This window comes from Ranitomeya variabilis, chromosome 7 (genome assembly GCF_051348905.1).
Source record: "Ranitomeya variabilis isolate aRanVar5 chromosome 7, aRanVar5.hap1, whole genome shotgun sequence".
Taxonomy (NCBI): Eukaryota; Metazoa; Chordata; class Amphibia; order Anura; family Dendrobatidae; genus Ranitomeya; species Ranitomeya variabilis.
In genome coordinates, this window is record NC_135238.1 from 45,481,570 (window position 1) to 45,496,637 (window position 15,068).

The 15,068-nt window shown below is 46.8% G+C and overlaps 1 protein-coding gene across 1 annotated transcript in view; it reads left to right on the forward strand.

Moving 5' to 3' along the window:
* Positions 1–1,970: 1,970 nt before the first annotated feature.
* LOC143785844 (melanin-concentrating hormone receptor 1-like) overlaps positions 1,971–15,068 on the forward strand; it is a 61,467-nt gene continuing 48,369 nt past the window's right edge. Inside the window, exon 1 of the mRNA XM_077274983.1 lies at positions 1,971–2,110. The gene's annotated coding sequence lies outside the window, so the exon portion shown is untranslated. The remainder of the gene's footprint in view (positions 2,111–15,068) is intronic.

The following is a 15,068-nucleotide window of genomic DNA, read 5'->3' on the forward strand; positions in this document are numbered from 1 at the left end:
CGCTTTTCTAAGATGGTTCATTTGGTACCCTTGCCTAAGTTGCCTTCCTCCTCTGAGTTGGTCCCTTTATTTTTTCAGAACGTGGTTCGTTTGCATGGGATTCCGGAGAATATCGTTTCTGACAGGGGATCCCAGTTTGTGTCTAGATTTTGGCGGACGTTTTGTGCTAAGATGGGCATTGATTTGTCTTTCTCGTCTGCATTCCATCCTCAGACGAATGGCCAGACGGAGCGAACTAATCAGACCTTGGAAACTTATTTAAGGTGTTTTGTTTCTGCTGATCAAGATGACTGGGTTGCCTTTTTGCCACTGGCCGAATTTGCCCTTAATAATCGGGCTAGTTCTGCTACTTTGGTTTCTCCTTTCTTTTGTAATTCGGGGTTTCATCCTCGTTTTTCCTCTGGTCAGGTGGAGCCTTCGGATTGTCCTGGAGTGGACATGGTGGTGGACAGGCTACATCAGATTTGGAATCAGGTGGTGGACAATTTGAAGTTGTCTCAGGAGAAGACTCAGCAGTTTGCTAATCGCCGTCGCCGCGTGGGTCCCCGACTTCTTGTTGGGGACTTGGTGTGGTTGTCTTCTCGTTTTGTCCCTATGAAGGTCTCTTCTCCTAAGTTCAAGCCTCGGTTCATCGGTCCTTATAAGATCTTGGAGATTCTTAACCCTGTATCTTTTCGTTTGGATCTCCCAGCATCGTTTGCTATTCATAATGTGTTCCATCGGTCGTTATTGCGGAGGTATGAGGTGCCCGTTGTTCCTTCGGTTGAGCCTCCTGCTCCGGTGCTGGTGGAGGGAGAATTGGAGTATGTTGTTGAGAAGATCTTGGATTCTCGTGTTTCCAGACGTAAACTCCAGTATTTGGTTAAGTGGAAGGGTTATGGTCAGGAGGATAATTCCTGGGTTGTCGCCTCTGATGTTCATGCGACTGATTTGGTCCGCGCCTTCCATAGAGCTCATCCTGATCGCCCTGGGGGTTCTCGTGAGGGTTCGGTGACCCCTCCTCAAGGGGGGGGTACTGTTGTGGATTCTGTTTTTGGGCTCCCTCTGGTGGTTACAGCTGGTACTGGGTGACTTTGGTGGGTTGCGGTCTCTGGTTTCCACCTGTCCATCAGAGGCTGGGTGTTTCCTATTTAACCTGGCTTTCCTGTCATTCCCTTGCCGGCTATCAATGTATCAGTGTGTCTCTGTTACCTTTGCTACCTGCTCCTAGGCCTTCAAGACAAGCTAAGTCTGGATTTCCCTGTTTCATGTTTGCTTTCATGTTTTTAGTCCAGCTTGCAGATAGGTAATTCTCTGCTGCTGGTTGCTCTAGTGGGCTGAAATTACCACTCATGTACCATGAGTTGGCACGAGTTCAAGTAATTTCAGGATGGTATTTTGAAGGGTTTTAAGCTGACCGCGCAGTTCACCTTTTGTATCCTCTGCTATCTAGCTTAAGCGGGCCTCATTTTGCTGAATCTGTTTTCATAACTACGTTTGTGCCTTCCTCTCAGTTCACCGTCATTATATGTGGGGGGCTGCTATTTCTGTGGGAATATTTCTCTGGAGGCAAGATAGGTCTGTGATTCTTCTGATAGGGGTAGCTAGATCTCCGGCTGGCGCGAGACGTCTAGAGTCCCCCCAGGAACGTTCCCCGGCTGCTGTTAGTTGAGTGTTGAGGTTCAGGATCGCGGTCAGCTCAGGTTCCATCACCCTAGAGCTCGTCCTGTTTTTGCCCGTGTTATGTGTTTAATTCCCTGCCATTGGGAACATGACAGTTAAGTGCTTCTAAACAGTGTAGGAGTAGGAGAAATCAGACGCATCATCATGCAATGTCTTGTTCCCATGCTGTCTTTTCAAAATCTGAAATATTTACATAAAAAAAAGAAGAACAGAGGTTGCAATGACATCGAAACTAAATGAGAATACTTAACCCTTATGTTTTATTAGGAGAAAGCAAGACTCGACATGTTGGATTTTAATATCTCCACTCCCAGGAGGAGCCAGAGGTATCTGACTCTTACCCTGCTATGGTCCTGTGTGTCTAATGGGAACAACCCAGGTTATGATGCAATTAAGAGGATATCTACATGGAAAACGGAAAGGTGGACCCGCACAATTATTGTCTCTGGTAAGCCAAATTTAACAATGAGCACCAACCCTTAGTAGTATACTGTATATTAGTAAAAGTTATTTTCTCATCTTTTATATAAAAAAAAGTGTATAAAGTTAGATGTAAATTTACATTTTTTTCTATCAAGATGTGGTGTCTTCCAGTCGGGTATGTCCACAAAGACCTGACTATTTCATACTCTCTATTAGTTTATCCTATTTGTAAGGCTTCATTCAGAAATTGGTGATCTATGTTTTTCATAGAACACACAACCATTATAGTCTATGGGCATAGTCACATGTATGTCTTTTTTTATTATTATTATAAAAAAATGATAAAAAAAAATAAAAAATGGAGATTTGTTAATTTTTTATCCGAAGTGAAGCTCAAGCTCGTTTACCCAAAGTCTTTTTTTTAAACTTTTTAATGGCGCGTTCACGCAAGCGTATAGTCTGCGTGCTGTCTGTGTGCTGAATCGGCATCACTCTGGCCCAATAATAACCTGTGTGCCAGTACACAGACATGAGCGATATTTTAGACCGATGGTTGGTGTGAAGAAATATTGCACCATGCTTTAGTCTGGTCCATTTTATGGACCATTCTAGTGCAGGTCGCTCCTGTACTCGACCACAATTTGTGAATGGGACTGACCCAAACTTTTGTACAGTTGTGTGAATCTACTAAGAAGTTTGGAAAATGTGTATGTTTATTTTTACCTATATGAAAAAAATGGATGACACAGTAATGGTATAAAATGGATGCAGCGCCCCAGAGTCCTGGTCGTTGCAGTACTGATGCTCCGCCGCTAAGGGGGGCTATGGTACGTCTGATGGCACTGAAGGAGTTCACCTGACCAGGTATCACAGGCACCAATACACTTCATAGTCGGGCCTCCAGGGGGAGCTAAGGGTGCTATGTATTAGGCCACTCCTCACAATCTGGTAAAACTGGGGGTTAGATAGGAAGTTAGTCAGAAGCTGACTGGGTTGGAACCAGGCAACATCCTGTGGCAGAGGGTGTTGCAGGGGAAGATTCAGGGGGGTCCCTGTCAGGGGTGGGATCCTGACAGAGGCCTAGCGAACAGAAAGAACGTTACGGGACCGCGCCTGCACTTCATCGCGGCGGTACCCCAAGAAAGGACAAGAAGCGAGGTTTATTGTGCTGAGTGAGAAACGAGATCAACGCAACAAGGAGAAAACACCAGTAGGAGTCGTGCTGTAAGACGAGGCAACATCCTACTGAGGCGCGTAGCCGGTGGCCGGAACGCCGAGGAAGTATTGAGCTCCAGGCCTTACTTCAAACCTACGGCAGGACAGTCAGTTATAGGCGGGCTGTCTCACTCAAATCACCTAAGAAGACATAGGGGGCAACATTTGGAGAGGGGCGACACTAGGGTCCCGGAAGAGCTCCGAGCCTACCCGTCATATGGGTGCGTCCTAGCCATATCATCTGGGGGGACGAAGAAGAACATCAAAATCGAGTTGTGAGGGAACTTCAGAAACAGACACAACAGTTGTGGGGACTATCCCGTAAGCACAGCAGGGGAGGACCACAACACACAAGCGCTAGAAGGTAGGCACAGATTTCCACCTGCAAAGGGAACTCTGGAGGTGCCATCGGACCGGCCGGACTCACGCAGCCCGGTTAACCGTATTCCGGACTGAGGATCCTGAAGCCTTCAGTAAAGAGGTAAAGAGACTGCAACCTGGTGTCCTCGTTATTTACTGTGACCTGCACCGCGCCACAACCTCACATCACTCTCCACCTTCATTGGACGCCCCTCAGCAGGGTCACGGGCCGGGTCTAGCCACCGTGACAACCCCAGAACTGAGACAGAGAGGCCCGGTACTGGGTACCCCTCGGCCCTGCGGCAGTGGGGGTGCTCCATGGACACATGGGCCAAAAATTGATAAAAATTGGGTTAATTTTTTTCTAGTACAATAAATAGAAATGGACATCTGAAGGAGGCCTAAATAGCAAATAACGGAGGTGTCTGCATTTATGGACTGAGAAGCATTGTTTTCCCAATGTAGACATAGCAGGGCATGAAAAGCACAAGTTTAAAGTCAGGATGAACTGATCCAGCCCAGGCGTCCCCTGTGACATTGGCGTAGAATAAGGGGGCACAACGTTAATGTTTTAGACATCCATATACAATTCTTGGCATCTATAACAACCTCCCTAATTTCCCTATAGTCCAGAACACTGTTTGCTTCAATTTAGAATCCTTTCGGCAATTTATTTGATATTTTTATGGCTGACATTATCTGTATATTTATGTTTACTTCATGTACTAATCTGAGACTACAACTTGGAAGTTTCCGAAGACATCAGGAAGATGAATCACCCGTGAAAACAGCGTATTTCCCCCAGCTACGCTCCGCCGCCTTTCCTCATTATACTCAATGTAGATTGAATGAATCTTAGAACTATTTTGCACCGTTAATACTCAGGAGTAAAATCGGTCATTCCACGGTTTCCACGTCTCGTATAAATTGTGTGAAATATGCTGACATATGATGAATAATCATGATTGATCTACATATCCAAGGTTTTCAGAGCAGGGCACCCCTTGTAGCACTTTACTATATTGTAGTAGGACCTAGAAGTCCTAGAAGAACATTGCCATCATTCTATCGATGATTGATGAACAGTGACACTGTGGCTCACCATAGGTATGTGATGTCCATGTTCATTATAGTGATTAGCTAACAGGTTCCCTACGGCTTCTTAGACCATGAAGCTTGTCAGGAGCTCACAAGTCATATTATGAAGTGAGTCAGTGGAGGACCACACTGGATCTGAGGTGCCAGGACAGGTGTAGGGTGAGGTGAGTATAATGGATTTCCTTTTAATCCCTGTCAGGCCCTAAAAAGAATCAAGCAAAATGTCAATCACTAATTATTTTCAGTGAATCAAATGGCAAAAAATTCGAGTTCTAGTAGTGAGTCCAATTTTTCTGAAATTCGATGCAAATTTGATTTGCCCCGAATTGATTGGGTCATCTGCATTAGGGCTCACTCAGACTCGTATTATCGGTCCGAGGGTGATAAGACAAAACATCGGAACACACTTGGACCAATGTTATTCTGTGGGGCCATGCATATGCCCAATTTTTTTTCCTAAGACGGAGCCGATCCAGAGAAAAAAAATTGCAGCGTGCTCGAATTTGATCTGATATTTGGATCATGCTCGGCAGTAGCGTAGCTACTGGGGGGCAGAGGGGGCCGTCGCCCCGGGCCCTGTCACATGAAGGGGCCCACTGGGAGCCAGGGCCACTTCTGTGAGGAGGCAGAACACCGCATAGGAGCAGAACAGTATAATGTCTGCTGTGGTCTGACGGACACTCTGCACGCTGCTAGCACAGTGGCGGCTGCAGTCTCCCCCCTGCAGTGAATGGTTTCGCCCCTCTGACCTGATCATGAAGCTTTTCCTGGCTGCAGTTTTCTTCACTCTGTGCACGCTGGGATTGGCTCAGGCACGCTGGGTCCTAGTGCCCACCTTGCATTTCACTCACACTTCCTGGTCCTGCCTGCAGTGCAAACGTTATGGCTATGTTCACACGATCCTTTTTTTTTATCCTTTTTTTTATCCTTTTTTTTTATCCTTTTTTTTTATCCTTTTTTTTTCAGGTCCTTTTTCCATGCAGGGTACAGTCCAATGTTACTCTATGGAAAACAAAAACCGCTGTGCCCACTATCCTTTTTTTCTCAGGCAAATCCGCGAGGATTTGCCTGCAGAAAAAAAGAAGTACCATGTCACTTCTTTCTGCGGATTCAGCTCCTGTTTTCAACAGGCACCAATAGGAAAGTGCTGTTGAAAACCCGCAGAGGAATCTGCAGAAGAAACTGCAGGAAAATCAGCACTGCAGTTTTGCACTGCGGGTTTTCCAAATCAGGACCTGAAAAAAAAAGGATAAAAAAAAGGATCAAAAAAAGGATCGTGTGAACATGGCCTATCAGTAAGTGCTGGGGATGGAACTTATTAGGTTTCTTGAATTCAGGTTTGTCACTGTGAGACCGTTGGGGTACTGTGGGGGCTGAAAGTGAGTGAGGGGGGACAGGGTACTGGGGGGTGAGTGTGAGACTATGGGGGTATTGTGGGGGTATTGTGGGGGAGGGGAGACAGGGCACTGGGGGTGAATGTAAATCCATTTGGGGGTTGTGAGGGCAGAAGGTGGCTGAGGTGGGACAGTGCACTGAGGGGTGGATGTGAGATGATGGGGGTATTGGGGCTGAAGTGGGGGAGGGGGGACAGGTCACTGGGGGCTGAATATTATAATGTTTAGTTATGATATTATATGTGCTCCATCATGTAATATTTGCTGTCTGGGCAGGCTGGAGATGAGGGGGTAGGGGGACTTTTGATACGTACCACCTGGGCCTTTTATGAGTATTAGTATAAGGAGCCCCCATGCAGTAACCAAGAGCTGCATCACATTTACAGCACCACTCCAGCATTATTTTTTATTTCACTGCTGGAGTGGTGCTGAAAATCCGCGTCCCCTGCCCCCTGTCTGATACTCACCTTCTGGCGTTTTCATCTGTTTTAGTCTCCGCTCGGCTCTGTCTCCTGCAGTTTGTGATCTGTCCGCGGCTCCAGTGTTTCATGGAGCAGCGCAGAGGTCACTAATTAGTGTGAGTCTGTGGGAGCCTCGTTCTGGCCTCTTCCTCACTCTCAGGCTATGTGCACACGTTGCGGATTAGCCGCTGCGGAATTGCAGCAGTTTTCCATCTGGTTTACAGTACCATGTAAACCTATGGAAAACCAAATCCGCAGTGCCCATGGAGCGGAAATGCTGCATTTTATTTTCCGCAGCATGTCAATTCTTTGTGCGGATTCCACAGCGTTTTACACCTGCTCCTGTATAGGATTCCGCAGGTGGTAAAACGCAGGTGAAATCTGCACAAATAACACAGGAAATCCACGGTAAATCCGCACAAATCCGCAACAAGTGCACATAGCCTCATATTCTTACATTGAGTGCCTGTGACATAGCTTCTAACTTCTGGCCTGTCAGAAGCTGCGCTCACAAGTTTGAGCAGCGGCACTGCAGCAGTGCCACAAAATAGTGAATAAGCCAGAGGATGAGTAAATGACCGGGGCATCCAAATCATGACAGGGAACTGTGAGTCCATCATACTGTGTATATGGGAGCTGTGGGCCAATCATACTGTGTATACGGGAGCTGCGGGTCCATCATACTGTATAAGGGAGCTGCGGGCTCATCATACTGTGTATAAGGGAGCTGCGGGCTCATCATACTGTGTATAAGGAAGCTGTGGGCCCATCATACTGTGTATATGGGAGCTGCGGGCCAATCATACTGTGTATACGGGAGCTGCGGGCCCATCATACTGTGTATAAGGGAGCTGCGGGCCCATCATACTGTGTATATGGGAGCTGCGGGCCAATCATACTGTGTATACGGGAGCTGCGGGTCCATCATACTGTGTATAAGGGAGCTGCGGGCTCATCATACTGTGTATAAGGGAGCTGCGGGCCCACCATACTGTGTATAAGGGAGCTGCGGGTCCATCATACTGTGTATAAGAGAGCTGCGGGTCCATCATACTGTGTATAAGGGAGCTGCGGGCCCACCATACTGTGTATAAGGGAGCTGCGGGTCCATCATACTGTGTATAAGGGAGCTGCGGGTCCATCATACTGTGTATAAGGGAGCTGTGGGTCCATCATACTGTGTATAAGGGAGCTGCGGGCCCACCATACTGTGTATAAGGGAGCTGCGGGTCCATCATACTGTGTATAAGGGAGCTGCGGGTCCATCATACTGTGTATAAGGGAGCTGCGGGCCCACCATACTGTGTATAAGGGAGCTGCGGGCTCATCATACTGTGTATAAGGGAGCTGCGGGCCCACCATACTGTGTATAAGGGAGCTGCGGGTCCATCATACTGTGTATAAGGGAGCTGCGGGTCCATCATACTGTGTATAAGGGAGCTGCGGGTCCATCATACTGTGTATAAGGGAGCTGCGGGTCCATCATACTGTGTATAAGGGAGCTGCGGGCCCATCATACTGTGTATAAGGGAGCTGCGGGCCCATCATACTGTGTATAAGGGAGCTGCGGGCCCATCATACTGTGTATAAGGGAGTTGCGGGCCCATCATACTGTGTATAAGGGAGCTGCGGGTCCATCATACTGTGTATAAGGGAGCTGCGGGCCCATCATACTGTGTATAAGGGAGCTGCGGGCCCATCATACTGTGTATAAGGGAGCTGCGGGCCCATCATACTGTGTATAAGGGAGTTGCGGGCCCATCATACTGTGTATAAGGGAGCTGCGGGTCCATCATACTGTGTATAAGGGAGCTGCGGGCCCATCATACTGTGTATAAGGGAGCTGCGGGTCCATCATACTGTGTATAAGGGAGCTGCGGGCCCATCATACTGTGTATAAGGGAGATGCGGGCCCATCATACTGTGTATAAGGGAGCTGCGGGTCCATCATACTGTGTATAAGGGAGCTGCGGGCCCATCATACTGTGTATAAGGGAGCTGCGGGCCCATCATACTGTGTATAAGGGAGCTGTGGGCCCATCATACTGTGTATAAGGGAGCTGCGGGTCCATCATACTGTGTATAAGGGAGCTGTGGGCCCATCATACTGTGTATAAGGGAGCTGCAGGCCCATCATACTGTGTATAGGGAACTGTGAAGGCATATTGTGCATATGGGAGCTGTTGGCCCATTACACTGTGTATAGGGGAGCTCTGGGGGGCATTATACTTTCTATAGTGGAGCTCTGTCACCATTATACTGTGTATAGGGGAGCATTGGGCTCATACTATCTATAGGGGAGCAGTGGGATCATACTGTGTAAAGGGCAGCAGTGGGAACATCATACGGTGTATCGGGGAGTTATAGAATCATCATACTGTGTATAGGGGAGCTGTGGGGGCCTTATACTGTGTATAGGGAAGCTTTGAGCTCACCATACTGTGTATAATGGAGCAGTACATGGGGGAACTTAGGGAACATTATTAAATGTAAAGTGGACACTTAAGCATTATTATTATTATAGGGGCACTCGGAGTATTGTGACCATCAAAGTTGCATATGGTCACAATATGGCGGTAAAGTCAATGTTCATTTTTGTACATAGATTTATTTTCAATAACAGTGCGGTCATATTCTGAGGTTCCCCTATATTCACAACTAGAGTGCGCAACCTTAGGTGTAATCAGGGATAGCTGGTTAGGGGCCCACTCCAGATGTTTCACCCCCCCTAAGTTGAAACCCTAGCTACGCCTCTGATGCTCGGTCATGGAAGTCAATGTGTTTGTGGAAAACATCGGAGTGCACTGGGATGACATCTGAGTCCAGTCCGATTTCCACACACTGACAGAATGGAAAAGATGTACAACTTTTTTTTTCTCCGTCATCTCCACCTCTGAGAGAAATGCATCACAGTATGATCACACTCTGATTACGGTGTAATTTGCATAATCGACCCAATTCTTTCGGATGACAGAATATACACTCGTGTGACCCTAGTCTAAAGGTACCTTCACATTAAACGATTTTGCAGCGATAACAATAGCGATCCGTGACGTTGCAGCGTCCTGGATAACGATCTCGTTGAGTTTGACATGCAGCAGCGATCGGATCCTGCTGTAATATCGCTGGTCGTTGCTGAAAGTTCAGAACTTTATTTGGTCGTCAGATCGGCGTGTATCGTTGTGTTTGACAGCAAAAGCAACGATGCCAGCGATGTTTTACAATGGTAACCAGGGTAAATATCGGGTTACTAAGCGCAGGGCCGCGCTTAGTAAACCGATATTTACCCTGGTTACCATTGTAAAAGTAAAAAAAACAAACAGTACATACTCACCCTCTGATGTCTGTCACACGTCCCTCGCCGTCTGCTTCCCGCACTGACTGTGAGTGCTGGCCGTAAAGTAAAAGCAGTGCACAGCGGTGATGTCACCGCTGTGCTGTGTACTGCCGGCGCTCACACAGTGCAGGGAAGCGGACACCGGGGGACGCGAATGTAAGTATGTACTGTTTGTTTTTTTACATTTACACTGGTAACCAAGGTAAACATCGGGTTACTAAGCGCGGCCCTGCGCTTAGCAACCCGATGTTTACCCTGGTTACCCGGGGACTTCGGCATCGTTGGTCGCTGGAGAGCTGTGTGTGTGACAGCTCCCCAGCGACCACACAGCGACGCTGCAGCGATCGGCATCGTTGTCGATATCGCTGCAGCGTCGCTTAATGTGAAGGTACCTTTAGATAGTATACCATTTTTCAATATACATTTACAAATACTTGAAGCTACGGTACTCTAGACAAACACATATTAAGGAAACAATCCTCAAAAAACTTCTATAAGACCAATTGTCCAAGAGTAGACACAGACAGAAAGGACTCTGTGCAAGAACAATACATGGACCCTTTGCAGCCCAACAATTGGCAGAAGGTGCTTTCCGCTTTTGAGGTGGAAATGGGATGCCTTTTCTCTTGGGCACCTGTTTGGCTCTCCAGGTTGCACCAATGGTATGTCTACCCTTTTATACAATCCCCTTTCACATAGTCTTTGGCTTGAATCATCAGGATTTGGGAGCAATGTGATTCTCCCCAGGCTCATTGCCTGAATTAGGCTGTCTACAAGAAAATAATTCACCATAGTCTTGACTTATAGCCATGGCTGGGTGAGGGGTTAAGGACAGTAAGGGATCACATAGAGTACAGAATAGAGGAACGGCATAACTAAGAGAAGGCAAGATAAGTAACAGCAGATGGTGAGGTTTTTTTTAGGTTGGGTCAGCAATATTTTTTTTTTCTTGAGCTCCAAAGGATAAGATGAAAGAAGAGTGAAATGCTCTGTAGCTGCTTGTAATTGAGACAATGAATAGCTAATAGGTTTGCAGCCTAAAATATGACCTTCATTACCAGCACATTTCACACCATTCAGTATATAATTTTATTAGCTTCTGTTCTTTATTATGTTATGTGAATTAATGAAAATATTGCCTGAAGCATTTGCTGACAAAAGCATTACATTATACTCCATAGTAAAGGCTGGCATTCTGCATACAATATGGCAGGCATCTCATCCGACATCATAGTATTAACAAATACAGTCAATAACCTCTTAAAAACTAATATTTGAGAATCCCAACTCCACATACCGACATATATGAGCATGGTCATCACCTACAATAGGCTTGGTGCCCAGACAGGGGCAGACACTGCAAGTGAAGGGCCCCTGTGAAGCAGTTGTTTGTTTCCCCCACCTTCCCTCGTTAGGATCCACCTAATGAAACACATTCACCGTAATATTGTAGGAAAAAATCTTAGACTTTAATTTTACCAGTAATATACAGGGGTCTAAAGATGTACTGTATTGTATTGTATTGTAAAGTGTTGGCACGCTTGAAATTGTTCCAGAAAATGAATTATCCCAGAAAAGTATTGCAATGACACACTTTTTGTTATACACATGTTTATTTGCTTTGTGTGTATTTTAACAACACAAAAAAAACAGAGAAAAAAATACAAATTGGACATAATTTCACACAGAACCCTGTTATGATGACCTGGTGGTTAGGCACACTCGAAATGACCAGATGAGCAAACTAGTAATACAGGACAAACTCTGGGAAGTGGGAGCTCTGCTGACCACAACCCCTAATCCTATCACAACAACTAGAAATAGCCGTGGAGCGTACCTGACTCTGCCTAGACGCCTCTTCACAGCCTAAGAGCTAACTACCCCTAAAGATAGAAAATACAGCCTACCTTGCCTCAGAGAAATTCCCCAAAGAAAAAGGCAGCCCCCCACACATATTGACTGTGAGTTAAGATGGAAGTCACAAACACAGGAATGAAATAGGTTTCAGCAAAGGAGGCCAGACTTAACTAAACAGACTGAGGATAGAAAAGGTATCTTTGCGGTCAGCATAAAAAACTAACAAAAAACCACGCAGCGTGTGCAAAAGAGACCCCCGCACCGACTCACGGTGCGGTGGTGCCACTCTGCATCCCAGAGCTTCCAGCTAGCAAGGCAAAATCATGATAGCAAGCTGGACAAGAAAACAGTGGTAAACAAATAAGCTAGCAGGGACTTAGCTTTTGCTGAAGTAGACAGGTCATCTGAAAGATCCAAGAGAACTGAACCAGTACTAGGACATTGACAGCTGGCATCAAGTAACGATCTGAGTGGAGTTAAATAGAGCAGCCAGCCTAGGACTAAACGAGGTCAGCTGAGGAAAGAACCTCAGAACCAGCAGCTCCACTCACAGCCACCAGAGGGAGTCCATGGACAGAACTCGCCGAAGTACCATTCATAACCACAGGAGGGAGTTCGAGAACAGAATTCACAACAGTACCCCCCCTTGAGGAGGGGTCACCGAACCCTCACCAGAGCCCCCAGGCCGATCCGGATGAGCCAAATGAAAGGCACGAACAAGATCGGCAGCATGAACATCAGAGGCAACCACCCAGGAATTATCCTCCTGACCATAACCTTTCCACTTGACTAGGTACTGAAGTTTCCATCTCGAAATACGAGAATCCAAAATCTTCTCCACCACATACTCCAACTCCCCCTCAACCAACACCGGGGCAGGAGGATCAACGGAGGGAACCATAGGAGCCACATATCTCCGCAATAACGACCTATGGAACACATTATGGATGGCAAAAGAAGCTGGAAGGTCCAAACGAAATGACGCAGGATTAAGAATTTCAGAAATCTTATAAGGACCAATGAAACGAGGCTTAAACTTAGGAGACGAAACCTTCATAGGAACATAACGAGACGACAACCAAACCAAATCCCCAACACGAAGTCGGGGACCAACACAGCGACGGCGGTTAGCGAAACGTTGAGCCTTCTCCTGGGACAATGTCAAATTGTCCACTACGTGAGTCCAAATTTGCTGCAACCTGTCCACCACAGAATCCACACCAGGACAGTCCGAAGGCTCAACCTGCCCTGAAGAAAAACGAGGGTGGAAACCAGAATTACAGAAAAAAGGCGAAACCAAAGTGGCCGAGCTGGCCCGATTATTAAGGGCGAACTCAGCCAAAGGCAAGAAGGACACCCAATCATCCTGATCAGGAGAAACAAAGCATCTCAAAGTCTGATTGGTTCGTTCGGTTTGGCCATTTGTCTGAGGATGGAAAGCTGAAGAAAAAGACAAATCAATGCCCATCTTAGCACAAAAGGACCGCCAAAACCTTGAAACAAACTGGGAACCTCTGTCCGACACGATGTTCTCCGGAATGCCATGTAAACTAACCACATGCTGGAAAAACAATGGAACCAAATCAGAGGAGGAAGGCAATTTAGGCAAAGGTACCAAATGGACCATCTTAGAGAAGTGATCACAAACCACCCAGATAACTGAAATCCTTTGAGAGACAGGGAGATCTGAAATAAAATCCATGGAAATATGCGTCCAGGGCCTTTTCGGGACCGGCAAGGGCAAAAGCAACCCACTGGCACAAGAACAGCAGGGCTTAGCCCGAGCACAATTCCCACAGGACTGCACAAAAGAACGCACATCCCGTGACAAGGAAGGCCACCAAAAGGATCTAGCCACCAAATCTCTGGTACCAAAGATTCCAGGATGACCAGCCAACACCGAACAATGAACCTCAGAGATAACTCTACTAGTCCATCTATCAGGGACAAACAGCTTCTCCGCTGGGCAACGGTCAGGTCTATCAGCCTGAAACTCCTGCAGCACCTGCCGCAAATCAGGGGAGATGGCAGACAAAATTACCCCCTTTTTGAGAATACCAGCCGGCTCAGGAACTCCCGGAGAATCAGGCACAAAACTCCTTGAAAGGGCATCAGCCTTCACATTCTTAGAACCCGGAAGGTACGAAACCACAAAATCGAAGCGGGAGAAAAACAGCGACCATCGAGCCTGTCTAGGATTCAGCCGCTTGGCAGACTCGAGATAGGTCAGATTCTTGTGATCCGTCAAGACCACCACGCGATGCTTGGCTCCTTCAAGCCAATGTCGCCACTCCTCAAATGCCCACTTCATAGCCAACAACTCTCGATTGCCCACATCATAATTGCGCTCAGCAGGCGAAAACTTTCTAGAAAAGAAAGCACATGGTTTCATTACAGAGCCATCAGAACCTCTTTGAGACAAAACAGCCCCTGCTCCAATCTCAGAAGCATCCACTTCGACCTGAAACGGGAGCGAAACATCTGGCTGACACAACACAGGGGCAGAAGAAAAACGACGCTTCAGCTCCTGAAAAGCCTCAACGGCCGCAGAGGACCAATTGACCACATCAGCACCTTTCTTGGTTAAATCAGTCAATGGTTTAACAACACTAGAAAAATTAGCGATGAAGCGACGGTAAAAATTAGCAAAGCCCAGGAATTTCTGAAGGCTCTTCACAGAAGTAGGCTGAGTCCAATCATAAATGGCCTGAACTTTAACAGGGTCCATCTCGATAGTAGAAGGGGAAAAAATGAAGCCCAAAAATGAAACCTTCTGAACTCCAAAGAGACATTTAGACCCCTTCACAAACAAGGAATTAGCACGAAGGACCTGGAACACCATTCTGACCTGCTTCACATGAGACTCCCAATCGTCCGAAAAGACCAAAATATCATCCAAATATACAATCATGAATCTATCCAGGTACTTTCGGAAGATAAAGGACTGAAACACAGATGGAGCATTAGAAAGCCCGAATGGCATCACCATGTACTCAAAATGGCCCTCGGGCGTATTAAATGCTGTTTTCCATTCGTCGCCCCGTTTAATACGCACAAGATTATACGCCCCTTGAAGATCTATCTTGGTGAACCAGCTAGCCCCCTTAATCCGAGCAAACAAATCAGACAGTAGCGGCAAAGGGTACTGAAATTTGACGGTGATTTTATTGAGAAGACGGTAATCTATACAAGGTCTCAGACAACCATCCTTCTTGGCCACAAAAAAGAACCCTGCTCCCAACGGTGACGACGACGGGCGAA